The sequence below is a fragment of the Pongo pygmaeus genome, chromosome 17 (genome assembly GCF_028885625.2).
Source record: "Pongo pygmaeus isolate AG05252 chromosome 17, NHGRI_mPonPyg2-v2.0_pri, whole genome shotgun sequence".
In the NCBI taxonomy this organism is placed as follows: Eukaryota; Metazoa; Chordata; class Mammalia; order Primates; family Hominidae; genus Pongo; species Pongo pygmaeus.
The window spans coordinates 85,348,227-85,370,641 of NC_072390.2; positions in this window are offsets into that span (position 1 = coordinate 85,348,227).

Here is a 22,415-nt window from a genome sequence, read left to right on the forward strand (position 1 = left end):
CCAAGATCAACATAAACATTTTATTTTATTTTCATTGTTGAGCATATATTGCTCCTGTAATTAGACAAAAATAATTAAATCCCATTCATTACATTCAAAGCAAATAATCTATCCTTCTCCTATTAGACTATTGATTCAGCAATTTTTCCTAAAAAAAAAAAACCTTCGATTTATTAATTCTACTATTTGAAAACACACACATATATTCTAGTGTATTAACTGTATTATTTTTTACCAGTTACTTCACTCTGTCGCCCAGGCTGGAGTGCAGTGGTGTGATCTCCGTTCACTGCAACCTCTGCCTCCTGGGTTGAAGTGATTTTCCTGCCTCCACCTTCTGCGTAGCTGGGATCATAAGCGTGAGCCACTACGCCCAGCTAATTTTTGTATGTTTAGTAGAGATGGGTTTTCGCCATGTTGGCCAGGTTGGCCTCGAACTCCTGACCTCAAATGATCCTCCTGCCTCGGCCTCCCAAAATGCTGGAATTACAGGCATGAGCCACCGCACCTGGGCTACATCCTTCTTTAAGTGTGTTTTGCTGTTCTTTTTTTAACTTCTTAAGCTAAAGGTCTTGTTTACATTCTTTCTTTTTTAGTTATAGAGAATTTTAAGTCCATGAATTTGCATGTAAAAAAAGTTTTAATCATGTATCATGAGTTTCGATTTGTAAGGTTGTGTTCTCAACCAATCTGAAACTGCTGTTTTGATGCTTTCTGTTTCACCCAAGATCCATGTAGGAAGGTGGTCTTTAATCACCAAGTCTTTCTTACATACGCTTTAGTTATTAATTTTGACTTTTATTATATAGAGTCAGCAACAATTACAAAAGGTCAGGGCCTTTTGTAATGTGAATGTTAAAGTCAAAGATTTTAAGTGAACTTGAAAAAAATGGGCAATAGATGTCTGTGTGGATGTATAGAAAACCGTATGTAATTTTCTTCTTGTATTTACAGTGGTTTTTGTTGTATTTATTTAAATGCTATGTATAAAAACTTATGTTGAATTTTACATGATGATAAATGATGGTCACTCAACTGGTGATATATACATGGATTGGGAAGGGGTCATGGGTAGAGCTATTGTATGTTGAGATTTGCTGTGATCACAAGCCACAGGACATTAAGGACACATGAACCCAAAGGCGGAGCTCAAATTCTACTATCTAATTATCTACTAATTCTGCTATTTCCCTTGAATCTGATTCATCTTCAACCTCTTGGTCATACCTGTAAAATCACTGACAGTCATTGCCTCTGTGTGCTGAATCAGATCACTTAGATTAGATGAGATATTTATACCCAAAGTCACAGGAAATAGTTACTCTCCTAAGAACTCATATTACTATCTGTAGGAATTTATTCTAGGGGGAAATGAAAGGCTTTTTTTCTCTTGGAAAAGACATACATTTTTGCTCTTCCTCACACTTTGGACATGAGTTTTCATATTTGGGGTTATACATGGTGGATCTGTCAGTTGTGATCATGTGCATTTTATACCCTTTCTTTCTGTTAATATTTGACCAAATCTGGTTCATATCAGTATAAGCTAAAATACCGTATAGAGCACAAGCTTTGGAGGTAGACAGACATGGATTTAAAAGCAGTGTTGCGCCTTCCCTAATCACACAACTGTGGGCAAGCTGATTAACTTTCTCGGTTGCAAATAACAAAGCTGTAAGTCAGGCAAGTAAGCAAAAATGGGTTATCTATTATCTCACTCTAGAAGTGGATCTAGCCTCAGAGACTCAAAAGAATACCAATATTTTTTATTCGTCTCTTGGCTTTGATTTTCTCAGTGTGTTGTATGTTTCTCTTCTATTACAGGCAGAATTTCCTCAAGATGTAGAGGAAGAGAAGATTGTGGTCCAGACTTCCATCTTCCCATCTAAGGACTCCAGAAGAAAAAGAAAGCTTCTCTCTGAGCATCCAGATATAAAGTCTATGATAAGAACCCTAATCAGGATTACCATTAGGACATTACCTGATCCTATGTTATTTGTTCACACTCTCTAAACAGCAGGGCAGGATATTGTAATTATTAAAATTAGAGTTACAGAAAGTGGGGCAGAAGACTTCCACTTAAAAAGGTATGTTATTCACAGAAAATGAGGGAAAAGAATCTTGCACAGAGGGAAGAAAAAAAAATGGTATCTCTAGACTCACTAAGCCTCAGCTTCCACAGGTGAAAATTAAGATGAATAATACCTACTAATAGGACTGCCGGGGGCCAAAGAAGATGTTTTAGAGAAAGGATTTGTTCCAAGACCTCCCATAATAAGTAGTTACTACAAATAATAGCTCTGTTTCAACACCTGTCAAACTTGGAGATACCTCCCTTTCCAGGAATCAAATGCAATGTCAAACCATGCTCAAGTACTGTCTCTGAATGTAACTGTAAGGTAGATGCTCCCTTCATCAGAGGGATCTTACACCCCAGAAACAACTTTGCTACATAAGTGATGGAGGCTTGCAGAGCGGAGGCGCCCACAACCTTACTGCATTTATTTGTGCAGCCATATCCAAACAACATTTCCAGCAACAGAAAAAGGGGGAAGGCAGCACTCTGATACTTTTTTTCTTATTCTTCGGAGGGGAGAGATTATTGGCCCAAGAAGTAAATTCTTTTACAACCTACTTTTACATTAACTGGGATCATAATTTATTTATGAAAACATCATATAAAAATAGCAAGCAAGCAGGATTCCTAAACAAAGGGGGCTCAAACCAATATATGTGTAGAAGTTATTCATTGTCCCTAGGGCAGGCATACGTTTTGTGTGTCTTCCAGGAAAGTCACTGGCACCCCAGCCTGCCTTCTTTCAGAATAAAGGTCATGATTTATTAATAATTCTGAGCTCTAAGAAGGAAAAATGACCCAAGGTTTCATCCCTCACTTACGAATTTTCCTAATGATGCCCCGTAACTTTGTCCTATGAATTCACATATTTAATTTTTAAGGGTATCATCAAATTCTAATTTATTCTCTCAATACCAAAATAGAAAGTTAATACATATTTTATGCCATTTTAAAGTGGAAGGATTGAAACAAGATATATTCACTTTCCATTTCAATTAAAGCAACATGATTGAGCCTTGCTTTCTTTTCACAATTTAGTAAATAGTTGTCTTAATTATAAAAGGGGAGACACAGATAAAGTTGTCTACTTTTGCCACATCCATTGAGCATTGTACTGGAAGTGTTATCTAGGGTAACTAAACTAGAAAAAGAAATAAAAGGCATCCAGATTAGAAAAAAAGAAAATTTATATATGTAATTGACATCACCTTATATATAGAAAATCCTGACTGAGAGTGGTGGCTCATGCCTATAATCCCAGCATTTTGGGAGGCCAAGGCGGGTGGATCACCTGAGCTCAGGAGTTTAAGACCAGCCTGAGCAAAATGGTGAAACCCCGTCTCTATGAAAAATACAATAAAATAAAATAAAATAAAATAAAATTAGCCAGGAGTGGTGGCATGTGCCTGTGGTCCCAGCTCCTTGGGAGGCTAAGGTGGAAGGTGAGGGAATTACTTGAGCCTGGGAGGCAGAGGTTGAAGTGAGCTGAAATGGCACCACTGTACTCCAACCTGGGTGACAGAGTGAGACTCCATCTCAAAAAAAAGAAAAAAAAAAATCCTAAGATATTCTCAAAGAAACTATTAGAGCAAAGAAAAGACTTTAGCAAGGTTGCAGAATGCAAGATCAATACACAAAATCAATTCTTTTTCTATACCCTAGCAATAAACAATCCAGAAGTCCAATTCAGAAAATAATTCAATTTCCAATAACATCAAAAATAATAAAATACTTAGGAATAAGTTTAACACAATAAATGAAAGACTTCTGCACTGAAAATTATAAAACATTATTAAAAGCAATTAAATATTATTTAAATAAATTGAAAGACATCCTGTATCATGCACTGGAAGATTTAGTATTGTTAAGATGGCAATACCCCCAAAATTGAACTACAGATTCAAAGCAATTTCTATCAAATACTCACCTGCCTTTCTCGTAGAAATTTATAACATTGTCCTCATATTCATGTGGAAATCAAGAGAATCAGACTGACCAAAACAATCTTGAAAAGGAACAAAATCAGATAATTTATACTTCTGAATTTCAAAACATATTTCAAAGCTACAGTATTCAAAACAGTGTGATACTGGTATAAGGACAGAAAATGGAATAGAATTGAAAGTCCAGAAATAAACCCTCACACTTCTGGTCAATTGATTGTCATCCAGTGCACCAAGACAACTCTTAGGGAAATAATAGTTTTCTCAACAAATGGGATAACTGGCTATCCACATGCAAAAGAAGGAATTTGGATCTGCACCTCACACCATATACAAAATTAATTCCAAATAGATCAAAGACCTAACTGCAAGAGCTAAATTATAAAGTTTTAGAAAAAACATAGGCATAAATCTTTGTAAATTAAGCAATGGTTTCTCAGATCTGACAGCATAAACACAAGCAAAAAAATAGATGAACTGGACATCAACAAAATTAAAAACTTTTGTACTTCTAAGTTTTAGCAGTGGGTCTCTTCCAAGCACACCTTCCTTTCTTTCCTGTTCTAAGGCCTTTTTCAATAAATTTCCATTCCTGCTCTGGAACTTGCCTCTGTCTCTTTTTCTCCTTTATGCCCCTCAGTCAAATTCTTTGTTCTGAGGAGGCAAGGATTGAAGTTGCTATGGACTCGTAAGGGTAGGTCACCAGTAACTTGAGGTCTCTTCTACTGCGAACATAAGGACATGATCAATAAAATTAAAAGACAATACACAGAATGAGAGAAAATATTTGCAAATCATATATCTAGTAAGAGACTATTATCCAGAATATACAAAGAACTCTTACAACTCAAAAATAAGAAGGCAACCTACAGCCTGGGAAACACACTAAGACCCCAACTCTATAAAAAATAAAAGAATTAGATGGGTGTGGTGGAGCAAACCTGTAGTCCCAGCTACTCAGGAGGCTGAGGTAGGAGGATCACTTGAACCCATTAAATTCTTTACAAAATTAAGACTGCAGTGAGCCATGTTCACACCACTGCACTCAAGCCTGGGCAACATTGTAAGACCCTGTCTCAAAAAAATAAAACTACAAAAATGCAAAAGATAGCCCGATTTTAAAATGGGCAAAGCATCTAAGTAGTCGTTTCATCAAAGAAGCTACATAAATGGCCAATACACACATAAAAAGGTCTTCAACATTATTGGTCATCAAGGAAAAGCAAATCCGAAGCCAGAATGAGATATCACTTCATACCTACTAGGATAGCTATAGTCAAAAATAAGGGAAATAACATTATTTATGAGGATTTGGAGAAACTACAAGTTTCCAATTTGGACAAATTGGAAATCTCATACATTGTTGCTAAGAATTTAAAATAGTGTTGCCACTGTGGAAAATAGTCTTGCAACTCCTCAAAAAGTTAAACACAGAATTATCATATGACCCAGCAATTCTACTCCCAGGTATATACTCAAAAGAAATGAAAATAGATGTTCCAACAAATGAATTCATTGCCCATGAATGTTTATAGAGGCACTATTTACAATAGCCAAAGCTGAAAACAACAAAAATGTCTATCGATAGAGGAATATAGTAGTGAGACATGATACAACATGGATAAACCTTGAAAACATCATGCTAAGTAAAGAAACAAGTCACAAAAGACCATATATTGGATAATTCCATTTACATGTCTATTAGTCTGCTTGGGCTGCAATAACAAAATATGATGGTCTTGTTGGCTTAAACAACAGAAATTTATTTTCTGACAGTTCTAGGGGATGGGAAGTTCAAGATTAAGATGCTGGCAGGTTCGGTGTGTGGGGAGGCCTCTCTTCCTAGCTTTCACATAGCTACTTTCTTGCTGTGTCACATGGTCTTTCCCCTGTGCATGTTCAGAGAGAGAGAGATCTCTGTTGTCTCTTCTTCTTATCAGGACACCAGACCTATCAGATGAGCATCTCCCCCGTATTACCTCATTTAAACTTAATTAATTCCTGAACACCCTTATCTCTAAATACAATCACATTGGGGGTTAGGGCTCCAACACATGAATTTGGGAGGGTGAGAGGACCACAGTTCAGTCCATAACAAAATGAACTAGTCAGAATAGGTAAATTCATAGATGGACAAAGATCACTGGTTGATAGGGACTGGTGGAATCCAGGAATGGGAAGTGACTCCTTGGCTTTGCTGCCTTCTTTTAGGGATGATGAAAACGTTTTGGAACTAGATAGAGGTGATGGTTGTACTACATTGTGAATGTACTAAATGCTATTGAACTGTACACCTTAAAATGTTAATTTTTTGTTCTGTGAATTTCCCCTCAATTAAAAAAAATGAAACTCTAAAAAAATAGAAAATGATAAGTGTTGACAAGGATGTGAAGAAATCAGAAAGCTCATACACTGCTAGTAGGAATATAAAATGTTACAACCACTTTGGAAGACAGTTGGGAGTCCCTCAAAAGTTAACAGAATGTGACTATATGACCAAGCAATTTCACTTCTAGGTACTTGCTCTCCAAAATGAAAACATAAGTACACACAAAAACTTGTCTACAATTGTTCATAGCAGCATTATCGTAAGAGCCAAAAGTTAGAAACAAGCCAAATGGCCATCAATTCATGAATAAACAATAGACTTATGGAATAAATAAACCATATCTATACAATGAAATATTATATAGCTAAAAATGGAAGGAAGTACTGATATGTGCTGCAATGTGGATGAACTTTGAAAACATCATGCTAACTGAAAGCTAGCCATGAAAGTACATGTATTACAGTATATGGTTCCATTCATATGATATGTCCAGAAAAGGCAAATCTATACAGACAGAAAGTAGCTTAGTAGTTGCTTAGATTTGGGAGTCGTTGGGGAAATAGAGTGGTAATATCTGAAGCATAAGGGATTTCTTTTTGAGGTAATGAAAATGTTCTAAAATTGCCTGTGGTGATGGTTACACATATCTGTGAATATAAAAAACCTACTGAATTGTACACTTTAAATTGGTGAATCTTGTAGTACCTGAATAGTATCTTAATAATGTAGTACCCAAAAAAGCAATAGGCTGATATTAAGTTAAACACAAGAATTTATTTCGTAAAGAATTTATTTTGTAAAGACACAAAAAGTTTGCTAAGGAAAATCAGTGTCTTTTCCTGGGAATTTATGACAGCGTTATTTTCCATTTACTGATGACGTTTAGATGTAAACCTCCTACAGTGATAGATCAGACGGCTGGCCCTTTTGTGAACCTTAGAGCACCATTGCCAGTTATCTACATTATTCAGCAAATGCAAGATGTTTCTGCCCCATTTCCCCTTGTCCTTCAAGTTGGGGTTACTGTTCACTCTACCATTTAACCTCTCAAAACATTCTTTTTTGGTAAAATGAGGTAAGTATGTACTTTGATTTCCAAATTGTGAGATTTGCTTAGCAAGATGAGAAAGTCCTTCCATGAAGAGTGCAGTATAAGTTCAAGGTAAGATTATTATAATGTTAAGAAGTTTTTTCAACAGATAAAGACATATAACTTCATTATTACAGTCAGATATATGATTCTTGGCAGGAAATATTTCCAGGAAAAAGAAAGAAAGAACAAAACCAGCTCTTTAGATATGTAACACAAAGATCTAGTTTCTTGTGATCTTTCAAGTAGCTCCTGCGAGCAGTCCCTCTCCGCTCAACTTGAACAATAATGGTCTCCTCTGGGGCTCCAGCTGAGTCACATCTATTGAGGTGAAGTTCAGAACCTGACCCTGACTTTCGGCTCTATCTTGGCTAGTGATACGTCTGTGCTGAATGTGTGTCAGGTCTGTAAATAAAATACTGATTTCAGTCACTTCTGCAGAATGTATTTTGATACTGTGATACTTTTCAGTGCCAACTCCATTTTAAAGCCAGTTATCACTAAGGGGAAAAGGCAGTTAATCAGTTAATGTAAAAAAGCAGTGGAGGCCTAACACTGGTCATTTTTTTATAAAAGTGTCTGAAGTCCTCCCTTAATTTGGGAAGGTAACCCTGCACAGCACTCAGATTTAAACGTTGTGTCATGTTAACTGTCAAATGAAGACAAAAGCCTTGGAATTCTAAAGAATCTCTTCTCATGAGGCTAGTCTCTACAATCTAATAATAATGCTTTTTATTTATAGCATTTTTGCACACCTCATGTGGCCCAGGACAGGCAGGCTCTCGAAGGGGCCTACAGCTGGTCACTTGAAGACCTCTCCATCTTTGATTTTCTATGAGATTCCACCCATGTCATCTGCTTCATAATTCTTTTTTTTTTTTTTTTTGAGACAGAGTCTCGCTCTATTTCCCAGGCTGGAGCGCAATGGCACGATCTCGGCTCACTGCAACCTCTGCCTCCCAGGTTCAAGTGATACTCCTACCTCAGCCTCCTGAGTAGCTAGGATTATAGGTGCACGCCACCACACCCAGCTAACTTTTGTACTTTTAGTAGAGACGGGGTTTTGCCATGTTGGCCAGGCTGGTATCGAACTTCTGACCTCAGGTGATCTGCCCACCTCGGCCACCCAAAGTGCTGGGATTACAGGCATGAGCCACTGTGCCCAGCCCTGCTTAGTAAGTATTCCGATTGAATAAATGAACGAACTTCCAGGTGATGCTTAAGATCATTTCTGTTGGGAAGTGAGTTATTAAGTCATGAATCAGAAGAGACTTAATCTTTTTAAAAGAGATTTTATGAAATTGGAAAATAAGTTGAATTTTTTTTTTTTTTTTTTTTTTTGAGACGGAGTCTCGCTCTGTCACCCAGGCTGGAGTGCAGTGGCGTGATCTCGGCTCACTGCAAGCTCCACCTCCCAGGTTCATGCCATTCTCCTGCCTCGGCCTCTCCGAGTAGCTGGGACTACAGTAGGCACCTGCCACCACGCCCGGCTAATTTTTTGTATTTTTAGTAGAGACGGGGTTTCACCGTGGTCTCGATCTCCTGACCTCGTGATCCGCCCGCCTCGGCCTCCCAAACTGCTGGGATTACGAGCATGAGTCACCGCACCCAGCCTGAATTGTTTTAATATGTGTTTTCTCTAAATCCTAGCACTAAGGGTAGATCTCCTTCATAAACCAGTAATCTTGGAAGTTCTGAAATTCTCAAGCCGGGGTCCATGCTATTTGCTCTCACTCCCTAATCTCATTCACATTTTTTGTTTCAGTTAAAAACAAACACGAGCAACTTACACATTTATTTATATCTCCATTTCTTTCTTTTGAGATCCAGACCAGGGTACTCAACTGCCTGCTCAGCATCTTCAGTCTGACATCCCAGAGGCATCTCAGACTCAACACACAAAAATCTAAACACATGGTCCTCTCTCCCAAACATCATATTCCTTCAATGTTTCCTATTTCAGTGAACAGCTGTGCCGGCTCCCTGTTTCTGCAAGCTAGATACTGGAGGAACCCTCATGCTTCTCCTTCCTTACTCCTATATAGAAAATATCTCCAAACCCAATACAGGTTGAACATCCCTAATCCAAAAATCAGAAGCCAAAATGCTCCAAAACCTGAAACGTTTCAAGTGCCAACATGACACTCAAAGGTTTTTGCTCGAAGGAAATGCTCATTGGACCATGTGGGATTTGGGAATTTTAGATTTGGGATGCAAATATTCCAAAATCTGAAAAAATCTGAAATTTGAAACACTTCTGGTGCCAAACATTTAGGGACTATTTCAGGGACCATCTATCCTTCTAAATTGTCGATTTACGTAAATACATATGTATGTCCCCTCAAATCGATTTTCTGCAGACAGCTAGAGCAATCTTTTCAAAATGTCAATCTTGTAACATCACCCCTCCCCACTTCACTGCTTGATGTACTCTGTGGCTTCCAATTACTTTTAGTGTAAAGAAAACACTAAACATGATGTTCAGGGTGTGGAACAAATCCTCTCTCCACCTCATCTCATGCCATGCTCCCATTCACTCTCAGTGCTCCACTCGCTCTGGCCAGATTTACAGATCTGATGTGTTTTTGTGTTCCTTTAAGCCACAGGGCTTTTGAATATAGTTTTATTTCTGCTTGAAATGTTTTATTCTCCCTTATTTGATTCATAAACTCCTCTCTACCCTTTATATTTTCATAGGCTCAAGCATAACCTCTTTAGAAAGGCCTTTTTCTTTTTTGACTAAGTTCAAAAACCTCTGTTATACACTCCTGAAGCACAATATTCTTCACCTTTGTGACATATTATAATTCCAATTTTACATGTATTTGATTAGTATCCATCATCTCTTCTGGAATGCAGATTCTGTGAGAGGAAGTTTTCTGTTTTTGTTTGCTACTTTATACCTAGAATGTAGCCAAATTTTTAACTCATAGGAGACAATAATAAGTATATTTAGTGCATGAATGAATAAACTGAATGCTATTGTCTTGTAAGAGTGCATGGCTACCGTATTAGTCTGTTTTCACACAGCTGATAAAGACATACCTGAGACTGGGCAATTTACAAAAGAAGGAGGTTTATTGGACTTACAGTTCCACGTGGCTGGGGAGGCCTCAAAATCATGGTGGAAGGTGGAAGTCGGAAGTCACATTTCATATGTCAGCAGAAAAGAGAAGAGAACTTGTGCAGGGAAACTTCCATTTGTAAAACTGTCAGATCTTGTGAGACTTATTCACTATCATGAGAACAGCCAGGGAAGACCTACCCCCATGATTCAATTACCTCCCACTGGGTCCGTCCCACAACACATGGGAATTATGGGAGCTACAGGATGAGATTTGGGTGGTGACACAGAGCCAAACTACATCAGCTACCAATGGGTTGCATTCTAATAAGAGAGTTACTTTAAAGGGTATTTTCTCCAAAAAAAAATCAATGATTTTTTCACACCACTTGGAAGAAGAGAGAGTATGGAAATAGTATGAGCAAGCTGCTAGACTGAGGATGACCTTTCTTCTGGCTTAAAGCTGGCCATCTTCTCTCTGTGTCCTCATGTGGCAGACAGAGAGAGAAAACTCATTGGTGTCATTTTTTTTTTTTTTGAGACAGAGTCTTACCCTGTCACCTAGACTTGAGTGAAGTGGCACAACCATGGCTCACTGCAGCCTCACACTCCTGGGCTCAAGTAATTCTCCTACCTTAGCCTCATGAGTAGCTAAGGCTACAGGCATACACCACTATACCCAACTAATCTATTAACTTTTCATAGAGACAGGGTCTTGCTGTGTTGCCCAGGCTAGTCTCAAACTCCTGGCCTCAAACGATCATCCCCCTCAGCCTCCCAAAGCTCCAAGGTTACAAGCATGAGCCACCATGCCTGGCCTGTCTTCTTATAAAACCACCGATCCTATAGGATTAGAGCCCACTCTTGTGACCTCACTTAACCTTACTTATCTCCTAAAAGCCCTGTCTCCAACTACAGTAACACTGGGGGTTAGGGCTTCAAAATATGAATTTTGGGAGGACACAAACATTCAGTCCATAGCAAAACGTAAATGTATTAATTAAAAAGAGAGAGGGCAGGGTGCAGTGGCTCACGCCTGTGATCCCAGCACTTTGGGTTGGGAGGCCGAGGCAGGCTCATCACTTGAGGTCAGGAGTTCAAGACCAGCCTGGCCAACATGGTGAAACCCTGTCTCTACTAAAAATACAAAAATTAGCCAGGTGTGGTGGCACATGCCTGTCATCCCAGCCACTTGGGAGGCTGAGGCAGGAGAATCACTTGAACCTGGGAGGTGGAGGTTGCAGTGAGCAGACATCGCGCCACTGCACTCCAGCCTGGGCAACACAGTGAGACTCCATCTCAAAAATAAAATAAAATAAAATAAAAATAAAAAGAGAGAAAGAACATGAATAGATATTTCTCCAAAGAAGATGTACAAATGACAAATAAGCACATGAAAAGATGCTCAGTGTTAAAATCATTAGGGAAATGGAAATCAAAACCACAATGAGATACCACCTCACACCCATTAGGATGTCTACCATCAGAGAAAATGAAAACAAAATTTAACAAGTGTTCACCAAGATGTGGAGAAAGTGCAACTTTTGTGCACTGTTGGTAGGAATGTGAAACAGTGCAGCCATATGGAAAACAATATGATTATTCCTCAAAAAATTAAACCTAGAATTATCATGTGATCCAGTAATTCCACTTCTGAGTATACACCCAAAAGAATCAAAGGCAGAGACTTGAACAGATATTTGTACACCATTGTTCATGGCAGTATTATTCACAGTAGCCAACATGTGGAAGCAGCTCAGGTTTCTATTGACAGATGAGTGAATAAACAGGATGCGGTATATACATTTAATGGAATGTTACTTCGCCTTAAAAAGGAACGAAATTCTGACACATGCTACTACATGAATGAGCCTTGAGGACATTATGCTAAGTAAAATAGGCCAGTCACAATTTTGGTTGGAATCAGACAAATACTGTACGATCGCAGTTATACAAGGTACTTAGAATAGTCAAATTCATAGAGACAGAAAGTAGAATGGTGGTTACCAGGAACTGGAGAAAGGAGGAATGGAAAATTCCTTTTTAATGGGTACAGAGTTTTGGTTTTCCAAGATGAAAAGAGCTCTGGAGATGGATGGTGGTGATGGTTATATAACAATGTGAATGTGCGTGATGCCACTGAACAGTATGCTTAAAAATGGTTAAGATGCCTGGCGCATCTTAACCACTGTAATCTTAAGGGATTACAGTGGCTCACACCTGTAATCCCAGCACTTTGAGGGGCCGAGGTGGGTGGATCACTTGAGGTCGGGAGTTCGAGACCAGCCTGACCAACATGGTGAAACCCCGTCTCTACTAAAAATACAAAATTAGCCGGGCGTGGTGATGCATGCCCATAATCCCAGTTACTCGGGAGGCTGAGGCAGGAGAATCACTTGAACCCGGGAGGTGCAGGTTGCCGTGAGCCGAGATCATGCCATTGCCCTCCAGCCTAGGCAACAAGAGCAAAACTCTGTCGGAAAAAAAAAAAAGTTAAGATGGTAAATTTTATATTATGTATATTTTATCACAATTTTTAAAAACAAATTTTTTAATAACAGAAAAATTTCAAAAGTGTAAAGAAATGCCTAATGGTAGAGGAGTCCTATAGTGTCTCATCGCAGTTTCATGATTTTGCCCAAAGATGACCTTTTCCAGTTAACTAATAGGAAACCAAACACTTTGACGATGTCACAGGAATGAGGCACGAGGGACTCATCGGTGCTGAGGACTTTCTGAGTCAGGTCAAGAGCCTTGACAGGGAGGTTGGAATCACAGACTATAAGGCTTCAAAATGAATTTAGAGATTGTGTTCATGGATCTGCTTGCTTTTCTGTTTTTGTTTGTAACTCAGTGCACACGGACCTCCAGAGGGTCAGTCAATCCCCAACCTGTTCATAATTGTGTTATATATTTGCACTTGTGCGCTATTCTAAGGAGAAAGTCCACGGCTTTCATCAGATTCCCAAAGCATTCTGTCAGCCTGCACAAAATAAAGAAACGGATCTAGTCTGCTCTCACCTTTTTCAGATCTGGAAACTGAGATTTGAAGAAACGTGGCTTCAAGTCCTAGAACAGAGGGTCAGTTTTAGCGAATTCTGCTTCTCCCTTTCATTGAGGTATTTTAAGTTTCAGGTGGCTTCCCCCACGGGAGTATTTCCGTTTTTAGGAGAGCGATGCTGGAACTAGCTGTCCTTAGAACAATGGGAGGGATTGTATCTCAGCCCCTTTCTCTGCTGGCCCTGCCTTTAGTGATTCCAACAGGAGTTCTTTTTTTTTTTTTTTTTTTAATTTATAATTATTGTCTCTTTTTCTTTATTATTATTATTATTATTATTATTATACTTTAGGTTTTATGGTACATGTGCGCAATGTGCAGGTAAGTTACATAATAAGGGAAAGACGAGGGTGACTAGAATAGAAGCAGAGGAAGGGAACAGGATTTGCTGACAGGGCCGGGTGGAGGAGGAGGTGCAGACTGTAACTCTTTGGATGTCCTTGGACCCAAACGACTCCCCTGAGATGGTAGCAGGAACTAGAACCATTGTGTTCGTATCACAGCACAATCTAGATGCAGGGCTGGGCACAGCGCGATCTGGCCTCCAGAAGGGAGAATGGAAAGCGATTCACAGCAGGACCTTCCCAGAACAAAAGGAGAAGGAAGAAATTTGGGCTAAGCACAATGACTACAAAGACCAAACAGGCAGCCCGATAAAGCATCAAGCCAGCCAAAGAAATTTAAGCCCTTTTCTTGGCAAGAACTAGCTATGTTTTAGTAATAAGATCTTTTCACAGGAAGGCAGGTGCTTTGTAGACAACTGGTCTTAATGAGCACACGTCAATAGGTTTGGCTGAAAACCTTGTAATACCAAAGAGCAGAATACTTAAATCAAATATGAAAGTACCATAGTTGTTCAGTAAATTAAGGCACACTGCCCAGAAACTGTGCACTTTTCTGTTGTCTTAAAATGTTGTGCCAAGTGACACAATGCTCAAAAGAAGAGTTAGTTAGGTTAGTAGATTAGAATTATCCACTAATCAAATTGTGGCACATAGTCTTCCAGCATGAAGCAGTAGTCAGCAGCAAAGAGCGTTTTTCAATTAATTAGAGAGCAGTGGCATTTACCGGATCAGATGCCATGTGCTCCAGGCTCTCCACAGCATCAGCTCCACAAATTCACTCAGTGATGACGAGAGACAACTTTTCAGATGTAGAACATTCTAGAAAAATCATGTTCCAATACAGAACTATAAAGCTGCCCTTTTTAGGAGATGTGGACAATAAATAGAGATGCTGGTTTGTTCTTTCTTCTATCCATGAGATGGAACAGCCAGGAGATGTGGGGCATAATAGAGACACCATCCTGATAAAGACTTGCGTGCTGCAGCCAGAATGTGAATTGTTTACCACATGAAAAATAAGAATCACTTACAAAAATTATTTAAAATAGCATCAAGAAGAATTTTATCATAAAATTCTTAAGAATAAACTTCAAAAAATAAATGTAAAACTTGTACACTGAAAATTACAAATCTCAGTGAAAGAAACTTTAAAAGACCTAAATACATAAATGGAAAGATATCTTCTGTCACGGATTACAAGATTAAATATTGTCAAGATGGCAATACTCCCAAATTGATCTGCAGATTCAATGCAACCCCTATCAGAATTCTAACTGCCCTTTCTACAGAAACAGACAAAGGTGATCCTAAAGTTCATATGAAATGCAAGAGAACCATAATAGCCAAAACAATCTTGAAAAAGAAGAACAAAGTTGAAGGACTCACACTTTCTGATTTCAAAACTTACCCCAAAGCTACAGTCATCAAGACAGTGTGGTGCTGGCAAAAGAAATAGACGAATATAGATTAATCAAATAGTATTCAGAGTCTAGAAATGAATCCATAAATATATCCTCAATTGATCTTTGACAGGCTGCCAAAACCATTCAATGGGGAATAAAATTAGTCGTTTCAATAAATGATGTGAAGACTACTGGATATCCACATGGAAAGAACGAAGTTGGTCCATACCTTATGCCATATAGAAAAATTAACTCCATGTTGGGGGGGGAATCAAAGACCTAAGCATAAGAACCAAAAACATAAAACTCTTAGAAGACAACATAGATGTGAATCTTTGTGATCTTGGATGAAGCCGTTTCTTCGATACGACACCAAAAGCACAGCATCCAAAGAAAAAAATAAATGCGAAAAATTGGACTTCATCCAAACTTAAAACTTCTTTTGTGTCAAAGGACACCTTCAAGAAATGAAAAGGCAACCCACAGAATGGAAAAAAAAATTTGCAAATTAAATACAGATCTAGAATCCATAATACATAAAGAATTTTTACAACTCAGCAATAGAAAGATAAATAAACTGACTGAAAAAATGGCAACAGATTTGAATAGACACTTCTCGAAAGAAGATATACATACAACTGACTAATAAACACGTGAAAAGATATCCAACATCATTAGTATTTAGGGAAATGCAAATCAAAACCACAATGAACACTTGTAGTCCTAGCTACGCTGGAGGCTGAGATGGGAGGATCATTTGAGCCCAGGAGTTCAAGTCCAGCCTGGACAACATAGCGAGAGCCTGTCTCTTAAAAATAACACAAAACATAATGAGGTATCTCTTCACACTCACTATGAGGTCCATAAAAAATGGAAAATATGGTAGTACCCCCTTACTCATGGTTTTGCTTTAATTCTTTAACACAATCTGTGAGTTTTGTCTATAACTCATAAGCTACTACTTTAACACTTACGTGTTTCATCCACCCATTTGTCTCTCCTGTAGCAGAATTGAATACAGAATTGAATTCTGTAGCAGAATTGAATATTTGTAAATAAGACAGCAAACTTACATTACAAGAACTGAGAAAAGCGGTTGGATTCAGCCAATTTTTAAAGTACTTTCACATTACCTCCCTCTTCTTAAAATATTATAAACAGCCATTTAATCTTCTAAATCAATATGGTTCTTTGTAAAATTCTAACCCTATTATTTGACTAATTTTTGTAGTTGAGTTGTTTTGATCCCTTTTCTCCTATTATAAGTGTATCAGCCAGTAGACAGAAATCATATGAGTTATTTTAACAGACACAATTTAATAAAAAGAATAAATAACTAGGTATGTGAAATCGGTAACTACATCAAAGTGCCGAAAAGATAAATACAACATTAAACAACCACCACCCTAGAAACTATGGGAAGCAGAGGGCCCTCCTCTTTGGGGACTAAAGTGAAGATTGGAGCGGGGTGTGGTGGTGCGAACCTATAGTTCCAGCTACTCAGAAGGCTGAGGTGGAAGGATTCCTTGAGCCCAGGAGGTCGAGACCATCCTGGGTAACATAGCAACACCCTGTCTCTATGGGAGAAAAAAGAAAAAAAGCTAGTCATGGTTGCATGCACCTGTAGTTCAAGATACTCAGGAAGCTGAGGCATGGGATTGCTTGAGCCCAGGAGTTGGAGGCTGCAGTGAGCTATGACTGTGCCACTGTACTCCATCCTGGGCAACAGAGAAAGACTCTGTCAAAGAAAGAGAGAAAGAGAGAAAGAAAAGAAAGAAAGAAAGAAAGAAAGAAAGAAAGAAAGAAAGAAAGAAAAGAAAGAAAGAAAGAAGGAAGGAAAGAAGGAAAGGCAGAAGGAAAGAAGGAAGGAAGGAAAGAAAGAAGGAAAGACAGAAGGAAAGAAAGAACGAAAGAAAGAGAAAGAAAGAAAGATAGAAAAATAGAAAGAGAGAAAGAGAGAGAGAGAGAGAAACAGAGAAAGAGAAAGAGAGAAAAGAAAGAAAGAAGAAGAAAGAAATTAAGGAAAGCTTGAAGCCCAGACCTCTGAGAAGGGGATGCTGCTTGGTCCTGGTGATTCTGAGCTCAGAGTTGGGCTTCATGGCACTGGAATCTGGACTTCTGAGAGCTGGCTGATACTGGTGGTTCCTGAGGAGGTACATTGAATCTAGCTCTTCTAGGAGAAGAAAAACTGCAAACTGGATTCGACTGTGCCATAGGAATCAGCTGCTGCTAACGAAATGCAGCATTATTGCTGAGGTGATGCTCACAGTGACAGGGGCAGACATGAAGGAGAAGCCCTGTCCTTGCCTAGCCATGGAGCCTCCCTCCAAGCCTTCCCAAGGACAGGACCAACAGCCAGCAGACCAGAAGTGTGGGTTGTAGATACTCAGCCCCAACATCACCAAACCCAGTACCAAGGGTGGTTTGAAGCGGAGGGGCAGTGGCTTAGTAACTGGCACAACAACCCTGACAAATGCAGTGACACCTTTTGTATGTGCTATTATTACTGACAAAAGGGTGGCAGCTCCTCACTGGCATCAAAGCTCCAGTATGAACCGAAGCCATGAGGGCCAATTTTTATTCCTATATGAGACAAAGTGGCATTCCATTCCAGGTGAAGACTAAGAGGATATCCCCAAAGACTAGCATATCTTTTCTCTCTTGAATGGGGAATCTATTCTGAATTTTCAGCAAATGGTCAATACTTTATTCTCCCAAATGTTTAATTTATGACTCATACTTCTTTCAGCCTTTCAGAATGGTTTACTACTTGGTGGTTCCTGCTAGGGTATAATAATACAATATTTATAAGCATTAGACCTCGGTAACTGCCTCATTTCCCTACAAATCTATGAAGGGTGACTCAATTGTCATGTGAACCTTTAGAACCTTTGTCTCTATTCCATAGGATGTAAAATTTGGCTGGAAATTCTTTCCTCGGTCCCATCCCCTACTGAACTTAAACTGTAATTGAAAGTGAGCTCAATTCAAAGTATATTATACTGGTTATGTTTAGTTATTTCTGAAAAGCAAATCTTAGTTTAACTATCAAGGGAATTATCCCCATATCATTAATCACAGATATACAACTTGAATTGTTTTTAAACATCAGTAGAAATTCAAGCCTATATTGAAATTTTAATAATTAATCAGAAATATGGAATATTAATGAAACCCAATATATTCTGTATGACTTGTAATAACACAGTATGGGCACAGTAAAGCATCTACCTAAATAAGACCACAGAGTTGAGGAACACCCACTACTCCTTGAAGTAGCATCTTCCCTGTTTTAAGTTTAAGCAGGTTTGCATCATATTATGAAAAGCAAGTAAAAATCACACATAGGATTGAACACAAAGAGCTATTAATGAGATACTCTAGTTTTTATAAAATGCAACCAAAGTAATATTATTAATATCAATAATTATTAGTTAATTTTATATATCTGCTAACGAAAAAATTTAAAACGTTTTTGATAATAGAAAATATACAAGAATGTTAGTCATAGGAAGAGTTCTTTTCCATGAAGCACAAATTTAATAATGATATTAAATAATAGCAATTTCTTTTCTTTTTTTTTTTTTGACAGAGTCTAGTTCTGTCACCCAGGCTGGAGTGCAGTGGCATGATCTCAGCTTACTGCAACCTCTGCCTCCTGGGTTCAAGAAATTCTTCTGCCTCAGCCTCCTGAGTAGCTGAGATTACAGATGCCCACCACCACACCCAGCTAATTTTTGTATTTTTAGTAGAGATGGGGTTTCACTGTATTGGCCAGGCTGGTCTCAAATGCCTGACCTCGTGATCCACGTGCCTCGGCCTCCCAGAGTGCTGGGATTACAAGTGTGAGCCACCGCACCCAGCCAATAATGGTAATTTCATTTGTGAAAATATTTTTGTGATACATCTGCATGTCCAGATTTTAACTATTTTGCGTATTTGAATTAACGATCACTCTGCACTTATTAACTCATCCATTCAAAACATCTTTTTGAAGATAACAAAAATAAATAAGTTATTGCCCCTGCCCTAATGGAACATAGAGTTTAGTAAAATCTAGGATTTTAGCTCTGTCCCTTTTGTGCATTCCTTTTTTTAACGCCATCCTTGAAAACAATTATTGGCCTGAGAAAGTCCTTGATTTCAGATGGAAATGTAATATTTGCAAATTTTTTTTTTACAATGACACTCATCTGGTTTTAGCTATAATATGTTATCTATTTAAATGACTTGTTTAACCACTATTATGGAATATACACACAGTTATATAAAAGGTGAAGGCACTTTTTCAGGCAAGTAAAACCAAATAAGAATCTCTTGATCAGACTCTATTATTGATCAAATGCATCAGATCACATCCATCAGATAATTTACTTGATAATACTACTGAGCCACGGAAAGAAAGAAAACTTTCCTCTTTTCTTTTATCCATTCATTTTAATTAGCTTTTGGTTATCAAAACCACCTTTGCAAAAATTATAAAAGTGAGAGAAATCTGACATAAATACCCCCATCTTGCTTCCAATAGCACAAACTAACTGACTTTGTTAAAGATGATAACAGTTCCTTCCTGAAACTAACTCCTTCCTTGCTCAGGGACTGAAACTGCCTTTGTAAGTCTCATCAAAGTCTACAAGGTTAGGATTATGGGAGGGGCCTGAATTCTGCTAAGATGTAGGCACGGTTAAACAAAAACCAGCCATTATTCCATAGCTTGCCTTTCTATAATTGCTTACTGCTTGAGAATCACGTAGCCAGGGGTCACAGGATTAGTAACTTCCCCAATTTCTCCTATAAATAACGTCACTATTGTCAAACCTACGATTGATCTTTGAGATGTATTTCAGACCTTTGCATTTGTGCAGACTCACCGACACCACCATGACCCATCCAGACCCATGACTCAATCAGTCCTGTGACATCCCCCACAAGAAACTGACACCTGCCAAATTTCCTAAAAAACCATAGCCTCTCTGCTCTCAAGGAGGTGAATTTAAGAAATATTTCCCATCCTCTCACTTGGCTGCCTTGCAATAATTAAACTCTTTCTCTGCTGCAACACCGCTGTCTCAGTGCATTGGCTTTATCTGTACAGTGGGCAAGAAGCACCAGGCTGGGCAATTACATTATTTCTAGGAACTTCTAAGAATGTATTACTGCAGGTTGCAGTAACTGAGTCTAATTAAGTTTTGGTTTAAAGACATAAACTTACACAATTATTGTATCAGCAGTAGAGAAAGATTTATTATGAATACTTTAAAGACTATCTTACAATCAGAAATTTCTTGCAACTTTTAGACAGTTGATTGTTGTGCAAGTTACTCAATCATAATAGCATAGGGAATACATAAAATATATTCTATTCAGTAGTGGGGCATTAGGACTTCAAGATTATGAAATGATTATTAAATTTGCAAAAAAAGAATATCCATTTTGAAAATGCTTATTTTTAATAATTACTGTGACTTAAATTTAGTATATGTATCAGGTACATCTTTTAATCTCTCACTGAATTGCCAGAATGTTATAAGGAAGTTGTTATTAATCTCCATTTACAAATGAGGAGAATGAATTAAAAGGCTAAAGGCATTTGTCTAGGATCTCACAACTAATAAATGACACAGTTTCATTCCTCCCATTGAGTTACCAAAGACCTGGTTTTCCTGTGAACAATTTTATTTTCCCACAGTATCAAGGGGACATTGCGTAAAGTTAAAACTGTGTAAAAATCTGGAACCTGAAGGAGCAAGAGAATCTCTTGCTTCAAAGCTGGTGAGCCTAAATTCAATAACCTGCAAGACCAAAATAATTCATGCCTTTTATCTGGCATCTCCAGTGGCAAGAAAACTCCATTCATTTCTACCCATAACCTCCTGAGATGTGCAATTCAGGCTCGCACTAAAGGCCTTTCCATATAGTTGTTCCCTTTTATTCTTCTTAAATTCTGAAGCTAACTCTCATATGTCCAATTTCCCTTTCATCTGCTAATATAATCTCTGCTAGGGTTTCAACTGTATTGTCTAGTATTAGTTATTATTGGCTCATGAAATGAACTCATTCAGAGATCTAGAAAGTTACAACCAAAATGGCTGATGAAGGCAGGTTTCTCAATCAATTGAGGTTTATTGAACCAGCTTGAGGGTGTGCCTAGGAAAAGCATGAGTCACAGATGCCCTGTGCGGCTGTTTTTTCCAAAGAACTTCTTAGAAAGTTTAGTATTTATGCATTTTCATTAAAAGGACAGTGAGACAAATTGTTACATACTAGTGAGACTTTAGTTAGTCCCCAAGAAATCTGTATTTTACATAGGTGAACATTTGAAGAAAAAGAGAATAGAAGAAGCAGGTGTCTCAGCTAAGGGTGAAGGAAAAATTAGTCTCATCTTGTCTTTGTTCTGTGCCTGGGAAGATAAGCTGGTAATTGACATTATCAATGTGAAATCTTTTGAAAAGTCTGGCTTCTGTTTCCCCTTAGGGAAGAGACCCTAATGGCAGTTTTTGAGGGAGTGGGTATAATAAGGCGTGTCTGACCCCCATCCTGTCATGGCTGGAAATTCAGCTTCTAAGGCATTTCTGGGGTCCCTGTGGCCAAGAAGGGGTCCAATCAGTCATTTAGGGGCTGAGAATTTTATTATTTCTCCAAAGTCTAGAAACTGGATAAGCTTTAGATATATCCTCAGTGTCAACCACTGGCACCTGATACAAAGCAGAATGTGTTAATGAATAAATAAATGAATAAAAGAACGTGTGTTACGATGACAAGGGAGAGGTTGATATTTGTAAATTTACTCTAAGTTTGCCCTGGCAATCAAGACTAGAAAAATATTTAAGATATACGTGTGTGTGTGTGTGTGTGTGTTTGTGTGTGTGTGTGTGTGTAAATATATATGTGTTAAATGACAGGGAGGGCCAGGCACAGTGGCTCACTCCTATAATCACAACAATTTAGGAGCTGAAGGTGGGAGGATTGCTTGAGCCCAGGAGTTTGAGACCAGTCATAGGGAGACCCCCATCTCTACCAAAAAATAATAATAATAATAATAACCATGGTGCATGCCTGTGGTCCCAGCTACTTGGGAGGCAAAGGTGAGAGGATCACTTGAGCCCA